The sequence below is a fragment of the Hemiscyllium ocellatum genome, chromosome 3 (genome assembly GCF_020745735.1).
Source record: "Hemiscyllium ocellatum isolate sHemOce1 chromosome 3, sHemOce1.pat.X.cur, whole genome shotgun sequence".
NCBI classification, from domain to species: domain Eukaryota; kingdom Metazoa; phylum Chordata; class Chondrichthyes; order Orectolobiformes; family Hemiscylliidae; genus Hemiscyllium; species Hemiscyllium ocellatum.
In genome coordinates this window covers 4,393,305-4,412,536 of record NC_083403.1, presented here as the reverse complement: position 1 = coordinate 4,412,536, position 19,232 = coordinate 4,393,305, and the positions used below count along the sequence as shown (strand labels likewise).

At 52.0% G+C, this 19,232-nt stretch overlaps 9 non-coding genes and 3 pseudogenes across 9 annotated transcripts; all 12 read right to left on the bottom strand.

Annotated features, from left to right (window-relative positions):
• Window positions 1-106: 106 nt before the first annotated feature.
• LOC132808376 (5S ribosomal RNA) lies at window positions 107-225 on the bottom strand. The gene has a single exon (XR_009642076.1). It is a non-coding gene; the product is annotated as a 5S ribosomal RNA (ribosomal RNA).
• Window positions 226-1,762: 1,537 nt separating this feature from the next.
• Window positions 1,763-1,881, bottom strand: LOC132809131 (5S ribosomal RNA). Its single transcript, XR_009642220.1, has one exon. It is a non-coding gene; the product is annotated as a 5S ribosomal RNA (ribosomal RNA).
• Window positions 1,882-3,411: 1,530 nt separating this feature from the next.
• LOC132809072 (5S ribosomal RNA) lies at window positions 3,412-3,530 on the bottom strand. The gene has a single exon (XR_009642186.1). It is a non-coding gene; the product is annotated as a 5S ribosomal RNA (ribosomal RNA).
• Window positions 3,531-5,074: 1,544 nt separating this feature from the next.
• On the bottom strand, window positions 5,075-5,183 carry LOC132808987 (5S ribosomal RNA; annotated as a pseudogene).
• A 1,538-nt stretch (window positions 5,184-6,721) lies between these two features.
• On the bottom strand, window positions 6,722-6,830 carry LOC132808911 (5S ribosomal RNA; annotated as a pseudogene).
• A 1,547-nt stretch (window positions 6,831-8,377) lies between these two features.
• Window positions 8,378-8,495, bottom strand: LOC132808812 (5S ribosomal RNA). Its single transcript, XR_009642155.1, has one exon. It is a non-coding gene; the product is annotated as a 5S ribosomal RNA (ribosomal RNA).
• A 1,537-nt stretch (window positions 8,496-10,032) lies between these two features.
• On the bottom strand, window positions 10,033-10,141 carry LOC132808979 (5S ribosomal RNA; annotated as a pseudogene).
• A 1,538-nt stretch (window positions 10,142-11,679) lies between these two features.
• On the bottom strand, window positions 11,680-11,798 carry LOC132808680 (5S ribosomal RNA). Its single transcript, XR_009642135.1, has one exon. It is a non-coding gene; the product is annotated as a 5S ribosomal RNA (ribosomal RNA).
• Window positions 11,799-13,333: 1,535 nt separating this feature from the next.
• On the bottom strand, window positions 13,334-13,452 carry LOC132809063 (5S ribosomal RNA). The gene has a single exon (XR_009642184.1). It is a non-coding gene; the product is annotated as a 5S ribosomal RNA (ribosomal RNA).
• Window positions 13,453-14,991: 1,539 nt separating this feature from the next.
• LOC132808597 (5S ribosomal RNA) lies at window positions 14,992-15,110 on the bottom strand. The gene has a single exon (XR_009642121.1). It is a non-coding gene; the product is annotated as a 5S ribosomal RNA (ribosomal RNA).
• A 1,541-nt stretch (window positions 15,111-16,651) lies between these two features.
• On the bottom strand, window positions 16,652-16,770 carry LOC132808731 (5S ribosomal RNA). The gene has a single exon (XR_009642141.1). It is a non-coding gene; the product is annotated as a 5S ribosomal RNA (ribosomal RNA).
• Window positions 16,771-18,305: 1,535 nt separating this feature from the next.
• On the bottom strand, window positions 18,306-18,424 carry LOC132809038 (5S ribosomal RNA). The gene has a single exon (XR_009642181.1). It is a non-coding gene; the product is annotated as a 5S ribosomal RNA (ribosomal RNA).
• Window positions 18,425-19,232: the final 808 nt, after the last annotated feature.

The following is a 19,232-nucleotide window of genomic DNA, read 5'->3' as shown; positions in this document are numbered from 1 at the left end:
GGCCGGCAGCAGCAGCAGCAGCAGCAGCAAAAATAACCTGCCGCTCCATTGCGTGGCACAACACAAGTGCAGAGGGGTGACTTGAGCAGCCCCTGCTGGCGGAAAAAGTCTACTGCACCTGGTATTCCCAGGCGGTCTCCCATCCAAGTACTAACCAGGCCTGAGTCTGCTTATCTTCCGAGATCAGATGAGATCGGGCGTTTTCAGACTAGTATGGCCGTAGGCACCGGCCCCTTCCTTTTCTCCCTACTTCAAGGCGTGCTGGCCAGCCACATTTTCTTTGCTGCTCTTTCTCTTTATCCCCTTTGTTTTTTTTCTCTCTTTTCTCTTTGCTCTTCCTCCTCTGTGCGTGCTTCCCTCCCTCCGTCCCTCCAGCTGCCTTTCAGCCAGCCCTTGCCCACCAGGCTCCTGTAGTCTCCCACATCCCCACGCAGGCCAACTGCAAGCCCTCCCCCTGCTTCATCAGGCTGCAGCCTGCATTCTCTCATCCTTCCGCACTCCTCCACGCCTCCCTTTCCAATGGCAGGCAGTGGCCAGGGGGGTACCGCAGGGATCACTACTGGCACCGCAGCTTTTTACCATATATCTTAACCATCTACAAGATGCTATTAGCCATAACATTAGCAAATTTGCTGATGATACTAAGCTGGCTGGCAGGGTGAAATGTCATCAGGATGTTAGCAGATTACAGGGTGACCTGGACAAGTTAGGTGAGTGGCCAGATGCAATTTAATGTGGATAAATCAATGGTTACCCACTTTGGTGGAAGGCAGATTACTACCTAAATGGAATCAATTTAGGTCAAGGGGCAGGACAGAGAGATCTGGGGGTTCCTGTACACCACTCAATGAAGGTAGGCATGCAGGTACAGCAGGTAGTGAAGAAGGCTAATAGCATGCTGGCCTTCATAACAAGAGGGATGGAGTATAGAAGCAAAGAGGTTCTTTTGCAGCTGTACAGGGCCCTGGTGAGACCACACCTGGAGTACTGTGTGCAGTTCTGCTCTCCAGATTTGATTCTGGCTATTGAGGGAATGCAGCGTAGGTTCACCAGGTCAATTCCTGGACTGGCGGGATTACCTTACACTGAAAGACTGGAGCGACTGGGCTTGTGTGTACCCTCGAGTTTAGAAGACTGAGAGGGGATCTGATTGAGACATTTCAGATCATCAAAGGATTGGACACTCTGGCGGCAGGAAACATGTTTCCGCTGCTGGGTGAGTGCCGAAACAGAGGACACTGCTTAAAAATACGGGGTAGACCATTTAGGACAGAGATGAGGAGAAACTTCTTCACCCAGAGAGTGGTGGCTGTGTGGAATGCTCTGCCCCAGAGGGCAGTGGAGGCCCAGTCTCTGGATTCATTTAAGAAAGAGTTGCATAGAGCTCTCAAGGATAGTGGAATCAAGGGTTACGGAGATAAGGCAGGAACAGGATACTGATTAAGGATGATCAGCCATGATCATATTGAATGGTGGTGCAGGCTCGAAAGGCAGAATGGCCAACTCCTGCACCTATTGTCCTCCTTTCCTGACTGCCACCCGCAGACAGCGTGCAGCCCCAATCCCTTTCTTTCCGTCTTTCTCGCTGATTTCGGCAGCGCTCCGCTCTCCTCCCCTCCCTGTCTGGTGCCTGCAGGCGACTGATGGCCGGCACAGCAGCAGCAGCAGCAGCAGCAGCAGCAGCAAAAATAACCTGCCGCTCCATTGCGTGGCACAACACAAGTGCAGAGGGGTGACTTGAGCAGCCCCTGCTGGCGGAAAAAGCCTACTGCACCTGGTATTCCCAGGCGGTCTCCCATCCAAGTACTAACCAGGCCTGAGTCTGCTTAGCTTCCGAGATCAGACGAGATCGGGCGTTTTCAGACTAGTATGGCCGTAGGCACTGGCCCCTTCCTTTTCTCCCTACTTCAAGGCGTGCTGGCCAGCCACATTTTCTTTGCTGCTCTTTCTCTTTATCCCCTTTGTTTTTTTTCTCTCTTTTCTCTTTGCTCTTCCTCCTCTGTGCGTGCTTCCCTCCCTCCGTCCCTCCAGCTGCCTTTCAGCCAGCCCTTGCCCACCAGGCTCCTGTAGTCTCCCACATCCCCACGCAGGCCAACTGCAAGCCCTCCCCCTGCTTCATCAGGCTGCAGCCTGCATTCTCTCATCCTTCCGCACTCCTCCACGCCTCCCTTTCCCAATGGCAGGCAGTGGCCAGGGGGGTACCGCAGGGATCACTACTGGCACCGCAGCTTTTTACCATATATCTTAACCATCTACAAGATGCTATTAGCCATAACATTAGCAAATTTGCTGATGATACTCAGCTGGCTGGCAGGGTGAAATGTCATCAGGATGTTAGCAGATTACAGGGTGACCTGGACAAGTTAGGTGAGTGGCCAGATGCAATTTAATGTGGATAAATCAATGGTTACCCACTTTGGTGGAAGGCAGATTACTACCTAAATGGAATCAATTTAGGTCAAGGGGCAGGACAGAGAGATCTGGGGGTTCCTGTACACCACTCAATGAAGGTAAGCATGCAGGTACAGCAGGTAGTGAAGAAGGCTAATAGCATGCTGGCCTTCATAACAAGAGGGATGGAGTATAGAAGCAAAGAGGTTCTTTTGCAGCTGTACAGGGCCCTGGTGAGACCACACCTGGAGTACTGTGTGCAGTTCTGCTCTCCAGATTTGATTCTGGCTATTGAGGGAATGCAGCGTAGGTTCACCAGGTCAATTCCTGGACTGGCGGGATTACCTTACACTGAAAGACTGGAGCGACTGGGCTTGTGTGTACCCTCGAGTTTAGAAGACTGAGAGGGGATCTGATTGAGACATTTCAGATCATCAAAGGATTGGACACTCTGGCGGCAGGAAACATGTTTCCGCTGCTGGGTGAGTGCCGAAACAGAGGACACTGCTTAAAAATACGGGGTAGACCATTTAGGACAGAGATGAGGAGAAACTTCTTCACCCAGAGAGTGGTGGCTGTGTGGAATGCTCTGCCCCAGAGGGCAGTGGAGGCCCAGTCTCTGGATTCATTTAAGAAAGAGTTGCATAGAGCTCTCAAGGATAGTGGAATCAAGGGTTACGGAGATAAGGCAGGAACAGGATACTGATTAAGGATGATCAGCCATGATCATATTGAATGGTGGTGCAGGCTCGAAAGGCAGAATGGCCAACTCCTGCACCTATTGTCCTCCTTTCCTGACTGCCACCCGCAGACAGCGTGCAGCCCCAATCCCTTTCTTTCCGTCTTTCTCGCTGATTTCGGCAGCGCTCCGCTCTCCTCCCCTCCCTGTCTGGTGCCTGCAGGCGACTGATGGCCGGCAGCAGCAGCAGCAGCAGCAGCAGCAAAAATAACCTGCCGCTCCATTGCGTGGCACAACACAAGTGCAGAGGGGTGACTTGAGCAGCCCCTGCTGGCGGAAAAAGCCTACTGCACCTGGTATTCCCAGGCGGTCTCCCATCCAAGTACTAACCAGGCCTGAGTCTGCTTAGCTTCCGAGATCAGACGAGATCGGGCGTTTTCAGACTAGTATGGCCGTAGGCACCGGCCCCTTCCTTTTCTCCCTACTTCAAGGCGTGCTGGCCAGCCACATTTTCTTTGCTGCTCTTTCTCTTTATCCCCTTTGTTTTTTTTCTCTCTTTTCTCTTTGCTCTTCCTCCTCTGTGCGTGCTTCCCTCCCTCCGTCCCTCCAGCTGCCTTTCAGCCAGCCCTTGCCCACCAGGCTCCTGTAGTCTCCCACATCCCCACGCAGGCCAACTGCAAGCCCTCCCCCTGCTTCATCAGGCTGCAGCCTGCATTCTCTCATCCTTCCGCACTCCTCCACGCCTCCCTTTCCCAATGGCAGGCAGTGGCCAGGGGGGTACCGCAGGGATCACTACTGGCACCGCAGCTTTTTACCATATATCTTAACCATCTACAAGATGCTATTAGCCATAACATTAGCAAATTTGCTGATGATACTAAGCTGGCTGGCAGGGTGAAATGTCATCAGGATGTTAGCAGATTACAGGGTGACCTGGACAAGTTAGGTGAGTGGCCAGATGCAATTTAATGTGGATAAATCAATGGTTACCCACTTTGGTGCAAGGCAGATTACTACCTAAATGGAATCAATTTAGGTCAAGGGGCAGGACAGAGAGATCTGGGGGTTCCTGTACACCACTCAATGAAGGTAAGCATGCAGGTACAGCAGGTAGTGAAGAAGGCTAATAGCATGCTGGCCTTCATAACAAGAGGGATGGAGTATAGAAGCAAAGAGGTTCTTTTGCAGCTGTACAGGGCCCTGGTGAGACCACACCTGGAGTACTGTGTGCAGTTCTGCTCTCCAGATTTGATTCTGGCTATTGAGGGAATGCAGCGTAGGTTCACCAGGTCAATTCCTGGACTGGCGGGATTACCTTACACTGAAAGACTGGAGCGACTGGGCTTGTGTGTACCCTCGAGTTTAGAAGACTGAGAGGGGATCTGATTGAGACATTTCAGATCATCAAAGGATTGGACACTCTGGCGGCAGGAAACATGTTTCCGCTGCTGGGTGAGTGCCGAAACAGAGGACACTGCTTAAAAATACGGGGTAGACCATTTAGGACAGAGATGAGGAGAAACTTCTTCACCCAGAGAGTGGTGGCTGTGTGGAATGCTCTGCCCCAGAGGGCAGTGGAGGCCCAGTCTCTGGATTCATTTAAGAAAGAGTTGCATAGAGCTCTCAAGGATAGTGGAATCAAGGGTTACGGAGATAAGGCAGGAACAGGATACTGATTAAGGATGATCAGCCATGATCATATTGAATGGTGGTGCAGGCTCGAAAGGCAGAATGGCCAACTCCTGCACCTATTGTCCTCCTTTCCTGACTGCCACCCGCAGACAGCGTGCAGCCCCAATCCCTTTCTTTCCGTCTTTCTCGCTGATTTCGGCAGCGCTCCGCTCTCCTCCCCTCCCTGTCTGGTGCCTGCAGGCGACTGATGGCCGGCACAGCAGCAGCAGCAGCAGCAGCAGCAGCAGCAGCAGCAAAAATAACCTGCCGCTCCATTGCGTGGCACAACACAAGTGCAGAGGGGTGACTTGAGCAGCCCCTGCTGGCGGAAAAAGCCTACTGCACCTGGTATTCCCAGGCGGTCTCCCATCCCAGTACTAACCAGGACTGAGTCTGCTTAGCTTCCGAGATCAGGCGTTTTCAGACTAGTATGGCCGTAGGCACCGGCCCCTTCCTTTTCTCCCTACTTCAAGGCGTGCTGGCCAGCCACATTTTCTTTGCTGCTCTTTCTCTTTATCCCCTTTGTTTTTTTTTTCTCTTTTCTCTTTGCTCTTCCTCCTCTGTGCGTGCTTCCCTCCCTCCGTCCCTCCAGCTGCCTTTCAGCCAGCCCTTGCCCACCAGGCTCCTGTAGTCTCCCACATCCCCACGCAGGCCAACTGCAAGCCCTCCCCCTGCTTCATCAGGCTGCAGCCTGCATTCTCTCATCCTTCCGCACTCCTCCACGCCTCCCTTTCCCAATGGCAGGCAGTGGCCAGGGGGGTACCGCAGGGATCACTACTGGCACCGCAGCTTTTTACCATATATCTTAACCATCTACAAGATGCTATTAGCCATAACATTAGCAAATTTGCTGATGATACTAAGCTGGCTGGCAGGGTGAAATGTCATCAGGATGTTAGCAGATTACAGGGTGACCTGGACAAGTTAGGTGAGTGGCCAGATGCAATTTAATGTGGATAAATCAATGGTTACCCACTTTGGTGGAAGGCAGATTACTACCTAAATGCAATCAATTTAGGTCAAGGGGCAGGACAGAGAGATCTGGGGGTTCCTGTACACCACTCAATGAAGGTAAGCATGCAGGTACAGCAGGTAGTGAAGAAGGCTAATAGCATGCTGGCCTTCATAACAAGAGGGATGGAGTATAGAAGCAAAGAGGTTCTTTTGCAGCTGTACAGGGCCCTGGTGAGACCACACCTGGAGTACTGTGTGCAGTTCTGCTCTCCAGATTTGATTCTGGCTATTGAGGGAATGCAGCGTAGGTTCACCAGGTCAATTCCTGGACTGGCGGGATTACCTTACACTGAAAGACTGGAGCGACTGGGCTTGTGTGTACCCTCGAGTTTAGAAGACTGAGAGGGGATCTGATTGAGACATTTCAGATCATCAAAGGATTGGACACTCTGGCGGCAGGAAACATGTTTCCGCTGCTGGGTGAGTGCCGAAACAGAGGACACTGCTTAAAAATACGGGGTAGACCATTTAGGACAGAGATGAGGAGAAACTTCTTCACCCAGAGAGTGGTGGCTGTGTGGAATGCTCTGCCCCAGAGGGCAGTGGAGGCCCAGTCTCTGGATTCATTTAAGAAAGAGTTGCATAGAGCTCTCAAGGATACTGGAATCAAGGGTTACGGAGATAAGGCAGGAACAGGATACTGATTAAGGATGATCAGCCATGATCATATTGAATGGTGGTGCAGGCTCGAAAGGCAGAATGGCCAACTCCTGCACCTATTGTCCTCCTTTCCTGACTGCCACCCGCAGACAGCGTGCAGCCCCAATCCCTTTCTTTCCGTCTTTCTCGCTGATTTCGGCAGCGCTCCGCTCTCCTCCCTTCCCTGTCTGGTGCCTGCAGGCGACTGATGGCCGGCACAGCAGCAGCAGCAGCAGCAGCAGCAGCAGCAAAAATAACCTGCCGCTCCATTGCGTGGCACAACACAAGTGCAGAGGGGTGACTTGAGCAGCCCCTGCTGGCGGAAAAAGCCTACTGCACCTGGTATTCCCAGGCGGTCTCCCATCCAAGTACTAACCAGGCCTGAGTCTGCTTAGCTTCCGAGATCAGGTGTTTTCAGACTAGTATGGCCGTAGGCACCGGCCCCTTCCTTTTCTCCCTACTTCAAGGCGTGCTGGCCAGCCACATTTTCTTTGCTGCTCTTTCTCTTTATCCGCTTTGTTTTTTTTTTCTCTTTTCTCTTTGCTCTTCCTCCTCTGTGCGTGCTTCCCTCCCTCCGTCCCTCCAGCTGCCTTTCAGCCGGCCCTTGCCCACCAGGCTCCTGTAGTCTCCCACATCCCCACGCAGGCCAACTGCAAGCCCTCCCCCTGCTTCATAAGGCTGCAGCCTGCATTCTCTCATCCTTCCGCACTCCTCCACGCCTCCCTTTCCCAATGGCAGGCAGTGGCCAGGGGGGTACCGCAGGGATCACTACTGGCACCGCAGCTTTTTACCATATATCTTAACCATCTACAAGATGCTATTAGCCATAACATTAGCAAATTTGCTGATGATACTAAGCTGGCTGGCAGGGTGAAATGTCATCAGGATGTTAGCAGATTACAGGGTGACCTGGACAAGTTAGGTGAGTGGCCAGATGCAATTTAATGTGGATAAATCAATGGTTACCCACTTTGGTGGAAGGCAGATTACTACCTAAATGGAATCAATTTAGGTCAAGGGGCAGGACAGAGAGATCTGGGGGTTCCTGTACACCACTCAATGAAGGTAAGCATGCAGGTACAGCAGGTAGTGAAGAAGGCTAATAGCATGCTGGCCTTCATAACAAGAGGGATGGAGTATAGAAGCAAAGAGGTTCTTTTGCAGCTGTACAGGGCCCTGGTGAGACCACACCTGGAGTACCGTGTGCAGTTCTGCTCTCCAGATTTGATTCTGGCTATTGAGGGAATGCAGCGTAGGTTCACCAGGTCAATTCCTGGACTGGCGGGATTACCTTACACTGAAAGACTGGAGCGACTGGGCTTGTGTGTACCCTCGAGTTTAGAAGACTGAGAGGGGATCTGATTGAGACATTTCAGATCATCAAAGGATTGGACACTCTGGCGGCAGGAAACATGTTTCCGCTGCTGGGTGAGTGCCGAAACAGAGGACACTGCTTAAAAATACGGGGTAGACCATTTAGGACAGAGATGAGGAGAAACTTCTTCACCCAGAGAGTGGTGGCTGTGTGGAATGCTCTGCCCCAGAGGGCAGTGGAGGCCCAGTCTCTGGATTCATTTAAGAAAGAGTTGCATAGAGCTCTCAAGGATAGTGGAATCAAGGGTTACGGAGATAAGGCAGGAACAGGATACTGATTAAGGATGATCAGCCATGATCATATTGAATGGTGGTGCAGGCTCGAAAGGCAGAATGGCCAACTCCTGCACCTATTGTCCTCCTTTCCTGACTGCCACCCGCAGACAGCGTGCAGCCCCAATCCCTTTCTTTCCGTCTTTCTCGCTGATTTCGGCAGCGCTCCGCTCTCCTCCCCTCCCTGTCTGGTGCCTGCAGGCGACTGATGGCCGGCACAGCAGCAGCAGCAGCAGCAGCAGCAGCAGCAGCAGCAGCAAAAATAACCTGCCGCTCCATTGCGTGGCACAACACAAGTGCAGAGGGGTGACTTGAGCAGCCCCTGCTGGCGGAAAAAGCCTACTGCACCTGGTATTCCCAGGCGGTCTCCCATCCAAGTACTAACCAGGCCTGAGTCTGCTTAGTTTCCGAGATCAGACGAGATCGGGCGTTTCAGACTAGTATGGCCGTAGGCACCGGCCCCTTCCTTTTCTCCCTACTTCAAGGCGTGCTGGCCAATCACATTTTCTTTGCTGCTCTTTCTCTTTATCCCCTTTGTTTTTTTTTTCTCTTTTCTCTTTGCTCTTCCTCCTCTGTGCGTGCTTCCCTCCCTCCGTCCCTCCAGCTGCCTTTCAGCCAGCCCTTGCCCACCAGGCTCCTGTAGTCTCCCACATCCCCACGCAGGCCAACTGCAAGCCCTCCCCCTGCTTCATAAGGCTGCAGCCTGCATTCTCTCATCCTTCCGCACTCCTCCACGCCTCCCTTTCCCAATGGCAGGCAGTGGCCAGGGGGGTACCGCAGGGATCACTACTGGCACCGCAGCTTTTTTACCATATATCTTAACCATCTACAAGATGCTATTAGCCATAACATTAGCAAATTTGCTGATGATACTAAGCTGGCTGGCAGGGTGAAATGTCATCAGGATGTTAGCAGATTACAGGGTGACCTGGACAAGTTAGGTGAGTGGCCAGATGCAATTTAATGTGGATAAATCAATGGTTACCCACTTTGGTGGAAGGCAGATTACTACCTAAATGGAATCAATTTAGGTCAAGGGGCAGGACAGAGAGATCTGGGGTTCCTGTACACCACTCAATGAAGGTAAGCATGCAGGTACAGCAGGTAGTGAAGAAGGCTAATAGCATGCTGGCCTTCATAACAAGAGGGATGGAGTATAGAAGCAAAGAGGTTCTTTTGCAGCTGTACAGGGGCCCTGGTGAGACCACACCTGGAGTACTGTGTGCAGTTCTGCTCTCCAGATTTGATTCTGGCTATTGAGGGAATGCAGCGTAGGTTCACCAGGTCAATTCCTGGACTGGCGGGATTACCTTACACTGAAAGACTGGAGCGACTGGGCTTGTGTGTACCCTCGAGTTTAGAAGACTGAGAGGGGATCTGATTGAGACATTTCAGATCATCAAAGGATTGGACACTCTGGCGCAGGAAACATGTTTCCGCTGCTGGGTGAGTGCCGAAACAGAGGACACTGCTTAAAAATACGGGGTAGACCATTTAGGACAGAGATGAGGAGAAACTTCTTCACCCAGAGAGTGGTGGCTGTGTGGAATGCTCTGCCCCAGAGGGCAGTGGAGGCCCAGTCTCTGGATTCATTTAAGAAAGAGTTGCATAGAGCTCTCAAGGATAGTGGAATCAAGGGTTACGGAGATAAGGCAGGAACAGGATACTGATTAAGGATGATCAGCCATGATCATATTGAATGGTGGTGCAGGCTCGAAAGGCAGAATGGCCAACTCCTGCACCTATTGTCCTCCTTTCCTGACTGCCACCCGCAGACAGCGTGCAGCCCCAATCCCTTTCTTTCCGTCTTTCTCGCTGATTTCGGCAGCGCTCCGCTCTCCTCCCTCCCTGTCTGGTGCCTGCAGGCGACTGATGGCCGGCACAGCAGCAGCAGCAGCAGCAGCAGCAGCAGCAAAAATAACCTGCCGCTCCATTGCGTGGCACAACACAAGTGCAGAGGGGTGACTTGAGCAGCCCCTGCTGGCGGAAAAAGCCTACTGCACCTGGTATTCCCAGGCGGTCTCCCATCCCAGTACTAACCAGGACTGAGTCTGCTTAGCTTCCGAGATCAGGCGTTTTCAGACTAGTATGGCCGTAGGCACCGGCCCCTTCCTTTTCTCCCTACTTCAAGGCGTGCTGGCCAGCCACATTTTCTTTGCTGCTCTTTCTCTTTATCCCCTTTGTTTTTTTTTTCTCTTTTCTCTTTGCTCTTCCTCCTCTGTGCGTGCTTCCCTCCCTCCGTCCCTCCAGCTGCCTTTCAGCCAGCCCTTGCCCACCAGGCTCCTGTAGTCTCCCACATCCCCACGCAGGCCAACTGCAAGCCCTCCCCCTGCTTCATCAGGCTGCAGCCTGCATTCTCTCATCCTTCCGCACTCCTCCACGCCTCCCTTTCCCAATGGCAGGCAGTGGCCAGGGGGGTACCGCAGGGATCACTACTGGCACCGCAGCTTTTTACCATATATCTTAACCATCTACAAGATGCTATTAGCCATAACATTAGCAAATTTGCTGATGATACTAAGCTGGCTGGCAGGGTGAAATGTCATCAGGATGTTAGCAGATTACAGGGTGACCTGGACAAGTTAGGTGAGTGGCCAGATGCAATTTAATGTGGATAAATCAATGGTTACCCACTTTGGTGGAAGGCAGATTACTACCTAAATGCAATCAATTTAGGTCAAGGGGCAGGACAGAGAGATCTGGGGGTTCCTGTACACCACTCAATGAAGGTAAGCATGCAGGTACAGCAGGTAGTGAAGAAGGCTAATAGCATGCTGGCCTTCATAACAAGAGGGATGGAGTATAGAAGCAAAGAGGTTCTTTTGCAGCTGTACAGGGCCCTGGTGAGACCACACCTGGAGTACTGTGTGCAGTTCTGCTCTCCAGATTTGATTCTGGCTATTGAGGGAATGCAGCGTAGGTTCACCAGGTCAATTCCTGGACTGGCGGGATTACCTTACACTGAAAGACTGGAGCGACTGGGCTTGTGTGTACCCTCGAGTTTAGAAGACTGAGAGGGGATCTGATTGAGACATTTCAGATCATCAAAGGATTGGACACTCTGGCGGCAGGAAACATGTTTCCGCTGCTGGGTGAGTGCCGAAACAGAGGACACTGCTTAAAAATACGGGGTAGACCATTTAGGACAGAGATGAGGAGAAACTTCTTCACCCAGAGAGTGGTGGCTGTGTGGAATGCTCTGCCCCAGAGGGCAGTGGAGGCCCAGTCTCTGGATTCATTTAAGAAAGAGTTGCATAGAGCTCTCAAGGATAGTGGAATCAAGGGTTACGGAGATAAGGCAGGAACAGGATACTGATTAAGGATGATCAGCCATGATCATATTGAATGGTGGTGCAGGCTCGAAAGGCAGAATGGCCAACTCCTGCACCTATTGTCCTCCTTTCCTGACTGCCACCCGCAGACAGCGTGCAGCCCCAATCCCTTTCTTTCCGTCTTTCTCGCTGATTTCGGCAGCGCTCCGCTCTCCTCCCCTCCCTGTCTGGTGCCTGCAGGCGACTGATGGCCGGCACAGCAGCAGCAGCAGCAGCAGCAGCAGCAGCAAAAATAACCTGCCGCTCCATTGCGTGGCACAACACAAGTGCAGAGGGGTGACTTGAGCAGCCCCTGCTGGCGGAAAAAGCCTACTGCACCTGGTATTCCCAGGCGGTCTCCCATCCAAGTACTAACCAGGCCGGAGTCTGCTTAGCTTCCGAGATCAGACGAGATCGGGCGTTTTCAGACTAGTATGGCCGCAGGCACTGGCCCCTTCCTTTTCTCCCTACTTCAAGGCGTGCTGGCCAGCCACATTTTCTTTGCTGCTCTTTCTCTTTATCCCCTTTGTTTTTTTTTTCTCTTTTCTCTTTGCTCTTCCTCCTCTGTGCGTGCTTCCCTCCCTCCGTCCCTCCAGCTGCCTTTCAGCCAGCCCTTGCCCACCAGGCTCCTGTAGTCTCCCACATCCCCACGCAGGCCAACTGCAAGCCCTCCCCCTGCTTCATCAGGCTGCAGCCTGCATTCTCTCATCCTTCCGCACTCCTCCACGCCTCCCTTTCCCAATGGCAGGCAGTGGCCAGGGGGGTACCGCAGGGATCACTACTGGCACCGCAGCTTTTTACCATATATCTTAACCATCTACAAGATGCTATTAGCCATAACATTAGCAAATTTGCTGATGATACTAAGCTGGCTGGCAGGGTGAAATGTCATCAGGATGTTAGCAGATTACAGGGTGACCTGGACAAGTTAGGTGAGTGGCCAGATGCAATTTAATGTGGATAAATCAATGGTTACCCACTTTGGTGGAAGGCAGATTACTACCTAAATGCAATCAATTTAGGTCAAGGGGCAGGACAGAGAGATCTGGGGGTTCCTGTACACCACTCAATGAAGGTAAGCATGCAGGTACAGCAGGTAGTGAAGAAGGCTAATAGCATGCTGGCCTTCATAACAAGAGGGATGGAGTATAGAAGCAAAGAGGTTCTTTTGCAGCTGTACAGGGCCCTGGTGAGACCACACCTGGAGTACTGTGTGCAGTTCTGCTCTCCAGATTTGATTCTGGCTATTGAGGGAATGCAGCGTAGGTTCACCAGGTCAATTCCTGGACTGGCGGGATTACCTTACACTGAAAGACTGGAGCGACTGGGCTTGTGTGTACCCTCGAGTTTAGAAGACTGAGAGGGGATCTGATTGAGACATTTCAGATCATCAAAGGATTGGACACTCTGGCGGCAGGAAACATGTTTCCGCTGCTGGGTGAGTGCCGAAACAGAGGACACTGCTTAAAAATACGGGGTAGACCATTTAGGACAGAGATGAGGAGAAACTTCTTCACCCAGAGAGTGGTGGCTGTGTGGAATGCTCTGCCCCAGAGGGCAGTGGAGGCCCAGTCTCTGGATTCATTTAAGAAAGAGTTGCATAGAGCTCTCAAGGATACTGGAATCAAGGGTTACGGAGATAAGGCAGGAACAGGATACTGATTAAGGATGATCAGCCATGATCATATTGAATGGTGGTGCAGGCTCGAAAGGCAGAATGGCCAACTCCTGCACCTATTGTCCTCCTTTCCTGACTGCCACCCGCAGACAGCGTGCAGCCCCAATCCCTTTCTTTCCGTCTTTCTCGCTGATTTCGGCAGCGCTCCGCTCTCCTCCCCTCCCTGTCTGGTGCCTGCAGGCGACTGATGGCCGGCACAGCAGCAGCAGCAGCAGCAGCAGCAGCAAAAATAACCTGCCGCTCCATTGCGTGGCACAACACAAGTGCAGAGGGGTGACTTGAGCAGCCCCTGCTGGCGGAAAAAGCCTACTGCACCTGGTATTCCCAGGCGGTCTCCCATCCAAGTACTAACCAGGCCTGAGTCTGCTTAGCTTCCGAGATCAGACGAGATCGGGCGTTTTCAGACTAGTATGGCCGTAGGCACTGGCCCCTTCCTTTTCTCCCTACTTCAAGGCGTGCTGGCCAGCCACATTTTCTTTGCTGCTCTTTCTCTTTATCCCCTTTGTTTTTTTTTTCTCTTTTCTCTTTGCTCTTCCTCCTCTGTGCGTGCTTCCCTCCCTCCGTCCCTCCAGCTGCCTTTCAGCCAGCCCTTGCCCACCAGGCTCCTGTAGTCTCCCACATCCCCACGCAGGCCAACTGCAAGCCCTCCCCCTGCTTCATAAGGCTGCAGCCTGCATTCTCTCATCCTTCCGCACTCCTCCACGCCTCCCTTTCCCAATGGCAGGCAGTGGCCAGGGGGGGTACCGCAGGGATCACTACTGGCACCGCAGCTTTTTACCATATATTTTAACCATCTACAAGATGCTATTAGCCATAACATTAGCAAATTTGCTGATGATACTAAGCTGGCTGGCAGGGTGAAATGTCATCAGGATGTTAGCAGATTACAGGGTGACCTGGACAAGTTAGGTGAGTGGCCAGATGCAATTTAATGTGGATAAATCAATGGTTACCCACTTTGGTGCAAGGCAGATTACTACCTAAATGGAATCAATTTAGGTCAAGGGGCAGGACAGAGAGATCTGGGGGTTCCTGTACACCACTCAATGAAGGTAAGCATGCAGGTACAGCAGGTAGTGAAGAAGGCTAATAGCATGCTGGCCTTCATAACAAGAGGGATGGAGTATAGAAGCAAAGAGGTTCTTTTGCAGCTGTACAGGGCCCTGGTGAGACCACACCTGGAGTACTGTGTGCAGTTCTGCTCTCCAGATTTGATTCTGGCTATTGAGGGAATGCAGCGTAGGTTCACCAGGTCAATTCCTGGACTGGCGGGATTACCTTACACTGAAAGACTGGAGCGACTGGGCTTGTGTGTACCCTCGAGTTTAGAAGACTGAGAGGGGATCTGATTGAGACATTTCAGATCATCAAAGGATTGGACACTCTGGCGGCAGGAAACATGTTTCCGCTGCTGGGTGAGTGCCGAAACAGAGGACACTGCTTAAAAATACGGGGTAGACCATTTAGGACAGAGATGAGGAGAAACTTCTTCACCCAGAGAGTGGTGGCTGTGTGGAATGCTCTGCCCCAGAGGGCAGTGGAGGCCCAGTCTCTGGATTCATTTAAGAAAGAGTTGCATAGAGCTCTCAAGGATAGTGGAATCAAGGGTTACGGAGATAAGGCAGGAACAGGATACTGATTAAGGATGATCAGCCATGATCATATTGAATGGTGGTGCAGGCTCGAAAGGCAGAATGGCCAACTCCTGCACCTATTGTCCTCCTTTCCTGACTGCCACCCGCAGACAGCGTGCAGCCCCAATCCCTTTCTTTCCGTCTTTCTCGCTGATTTCGGCAGCGCTCCGCTCTCCTCCCCTCCCTGTCTGGTGCCTGCAGGCGACTGATGGCCGGCACAGCAGCAGCAGCAGCAGCAGCAGCAGCAGCAAAAATAACCTGCCGCTCCATTGCGTGGCACAACACAAGTGCAGAGGGGTGACTTGAGCAGCCCCTGCTGGCGGAAAAAGACTACTGCACCTGGTATTCCCAGGCGGTCTCCCATCCAAGTACTAACCAGGTCTGAGTCTGCTTAGCTTCCGAGATCAGACGAGATCGGGCGTTTTCAGACTAGTATGGCCGTAGGCACCGGCCCCTTCCTTTTCTCCCTACTTCAAGGCGTGCTGGCCAGCCACATTTTCTTTGCTGCTCTTTCTCTTTATCCCCTTTGTTTTTTTTTTCTCTTTTCTCTTTGCTCTTCCTCCTCTGTGCGTGCTTCCCTCCCTCCGTCCCTCCAGCTGCCTTTCAGCCAGCCCTTGCCCACCAGGCTCCTGTAGTCTCCCACATCCCCACGCAGGCCAACTGCAAGCCCTCCCCCTGCTTCATCAGGCTGCAGCCTGCATTCTCTCATCCTTCCGCACTCCTCCACGCCTCCCTTTCCCAATGGCAGGCAGTGGCCAGGGGGGTACCGCAGGGATCACTACTGGCACCGCAGCTTTTTACCATATATCTTAACCATCTACAAGATGCTATTAGCCATAACATTAGCAAATTTGCTGATGATACTAAGCTGGCTGGCAGGGTGAAATGTCATCAGGATGTTAGCAGATTACAGGGTGACCTGGACAAGTTAGGTGAGTGGCCAGATGCAATTTAATGTGGATAAATCAATGGTTACCCACTTTGGTGGAAGGCAGATTACTACCTAAATGCAATCAATTTAGGTCAAGGGGCAGGACAGAGAGATCTGGGGGTTCCTGTACACCACTCAATGAAGGTAAGCATGCCGGTACAGCAGGTAGTGAAGAAGGCTAATAGCATGCTGGCCTTCATAACAAGAGGGATGGAGTATAGAAGCAAAGAGGTTCTTTTGCAGCTGTACAGGGCCCTGGTGAGACCACACCTGGAGTACTGTGTGCAGTTCTGCTCTCCAGATTTGATTCTGGCTATTGAGGGAATGCAGCGTAGGTTCACCAGGTCAATTCCTGGACTGGCGGGATTACCTTACACTGAAAGACTGGAGCGACTGGGCTTGTGTGTACCCTCGAGTTTAGAAGACTGAGAGGGGATCTGATTGAGACATTTCAGATCATCAAAGGATTGGACACTCTGGCGGCAGGAAACATGTTTCCGCTGCTGGGTGAGTGCCGAAACAGAGGACACTGCTTAAAAATACGGGGTAGACCATTTAGGACAGAGATGAGGAGAAACTTCTTCACCCAGAGAGTGGTGGCTGTGTGGAATGCTCTGCCCCAGAGGGCAGTGGAGGCCCAGTCTCTGGATTCATTTAAGAAAGAGTTGCATAGAGCTCTCAAGGATACTGGAATCAAGGGTTACGGAGATAAGGCAGGAACAGGATACTGATTAAGGATGATCAGCCATGATCATATTGAATGGTGGTGCAGGCTCGAAAGGCAGAATGGCCAACTCCTGCACCTATTGTCCTCCTTTCCTGACTGCCACCCGCAGACAGCGTGCAGCCCCAATCCCTTTCTTTCCATCTTTCTCGCTGATTTCGGCAGCGCTCCGCTCTCCTCCCCTCCCTGTCTGGTGCCTGCAGGCGACTGATGGCCGGCACAGCAGCAGCAGCAGCAGCAGCAGCAGCAGCAGCAAAAATAACCTGCCGCTCCATTGCGTGGCACAACACAAGTGCAGAGGGGTGACTTGAGCAGCCCCTGCTGGCGGAAAAAGCCTACTGCACCTGGTATTCCCAGGCGGTCTCCCATCCAAGTACTAACCAGGCCTGAGTCTGCTTAGTTTCCGAGATCAGACGAGATCAGGCGTTTTCAGACTAGTATGGCCGTAGGCACCGGCCCCTTCCTTTTCTCCCTACTTCAAGGCGTGCTGGCCAATCACATTTTCTTTGCTGCTCTTTCTCTTTATCCCCTTTGTTTTTTTTTTCTCTTTTCTCTTTGCTCTTCCTCCTCTGTGCGTGCTTCCCTCCCTCCGTCCCTCCAGCTGCCTTTCAGCCAGCCCTTGCCCACCAGGCTCCTGTAGTCTCCCACATCCCCACGCAGGCCAACTGCAAGCCCTCCCCCTGCTTCATAAGGCTGCAGCCTGCATTCTCTCATCCTTCCGCACTCCTCCACGCCTCCCTTTCCCAATGGCAGGCAGTGGCCAGGGGGGTACCGCAGGGATCACTACTGGCACCGCAGCTTTTTACCATATATCTTAACCATCTACAAGATGCTATTAGCCATAACATTAGCAAATTTGCTGATGATACTAAGCTGGCTGGCAGGGTGAAATGTCATCAGGATGTTAGCAGATTACAGGGTGACCTGGACAAGTTAGGTGAGTGGCCAGATGCAATTTAATGTGGATAAATCAATGGTTACCCACTTTGGTGGAAGGCAGATTACTACCTAAATGGAATCAATTTAGGTCAAGGGGCAGGACAGAGAGATCTGGGGGTTCCTGTACACCACTCAATGAAGGTAAGCATGCAGGTACAGCAGGTAGTGAAGAAGGCTAATAGCATGCTGGCCTTCATAACAAGAGGGATGGAGTATAGAAGCAAAGAGGTTCTTTTGCAGCTGTACAGGGCCCTGGTGAGACCACACCTGGAGTACCGTGTGCAGTTCTGCTCTCCAGATTTGATTCTGGCTATTGAGGGAATGCAGCGTAGGTTCACCAGGTCAATTCCTGGACTGGCGGGATTACCTTACACTGAAAGACTGGAGCGACTGGGCTTGTGTGTACCCTCGAGTTTAGAAGACTGAGAGGGGATCTGATTGAGACATTTCAGATCATCAAAGGATTGGACACTCTGGCGGCAGGAAACATGTTTCCGCTGCTGGGTGAGTGCCGAAACAGAGGACACTGCTTAAAAATACGGGGTAGACCATTTAGGACAGAGATGAGGAGAAACTTCTTCACCCAGAGAGTGGTGGCTGTGTGGAATGCTCTGCCCCAGAGGGCAGTGGAGGCCCAGTCTCTGGATTCATTTAAGAAAGAGTTGCATAGAGCTCTCAAGGATACTGGAATCAAGGGTTACGGAGATAAGGCAGGAACAGGATACTGATTAAGGATGATCAGCCATGATCATATTGAATGGTGGTGCAGGCTCGAAAGGCAGAATGGCCAACTCCTGCACCTATTGTCCTCCTTTCCTGACTGCCACCCGCAGACAGCGTGCAGCCCCAATCCTTTTCTTTCCGTCTTTCTCGCTGATTTCGGCAGCGCTCCGCTCTCCTCCCCTCCCTGTCTGGTGCCTGCAGGCGACTGATGGCCGGCACAGCAGCAGCAGCAGCAGCAGCAGCAGCAAAAATAACCTGCCGCTCCATTGCGTGGCACAACACAAGTGCAGAGGGGTGACTTGAGCAGCCCCTGCTGGCGGAAAGAGCCTACTGCACCTGGTATTCCCAGGCGGTCTCCCATCCAAGTACTAACCAGGCCTGAGTCTGCTTAGCTTCCGAGATCAGACGAGATCGGGCGTTTTCAGACTAGTATGGCCGTAGGCACCGGCCTCTTCCTTTTCTCCCTACTTCAAGGCGTGTTGGCCAGCCACATTTTCTTTGCTGCTCTTTCTCTTTATCCCCTTTGTTTTTTTTTTCTCTTTTCTCTTTGCTCTTCCTCCTCTGTGCGTGCTTCCCTCCCTCCGTCCCTCCAGCTGCCTTTCAGCCAGCCCTTGCCCACCAGGCTCCTGTAGTCTCCCACATCCCCACGCAGGCCAACTGCAAGCCCTCCCCCTGCTTCATAAGGCTGCAGCCTGCATTCTCTCATCCTTCCGCACTCCTCCACGCCTCCCTTTCCCAATGGCAGGCAGTGGCCAGGGGGGTACCGCAGGGATCACTACTGGCACCGCAGCTTTTTACCATATATTTTAACCATCTACAAGATGCTATTAGCCATAACATTAGCAAATTTGCTGATGATACTAAGCTGGCTGGCAGGGTGAAATGTCATCAGGATGTTAGCAGATTACAGGGTGACCTGGACAAGTTAGGTGAGTGGCCAGATGCAATTTAATGTGGATAAATCAATGGTTACCCACTTTGGTGCAAGGCAGATTACTACCTAAATGGAATCAATTTAGGTCAAGGGGCAGGACAGAGAGATCTGGGGGTTCCTGTACACCACTCAATGAAGGTAAGCATGCAGGTACAGCAGGTAGTGAAGAAGGCTAATAGCATGCTGGCCTTCATAACAAGAGGGATGGAGTATAGAAGCAAAGAGGTTCTTTTGCAGCTGTACAGGGCCCTGGTGAGACCACACCTGGAGTACTGTGTGCAGTTCTGCTCTCCAGATTTGATTCTGGCTATTGAGGG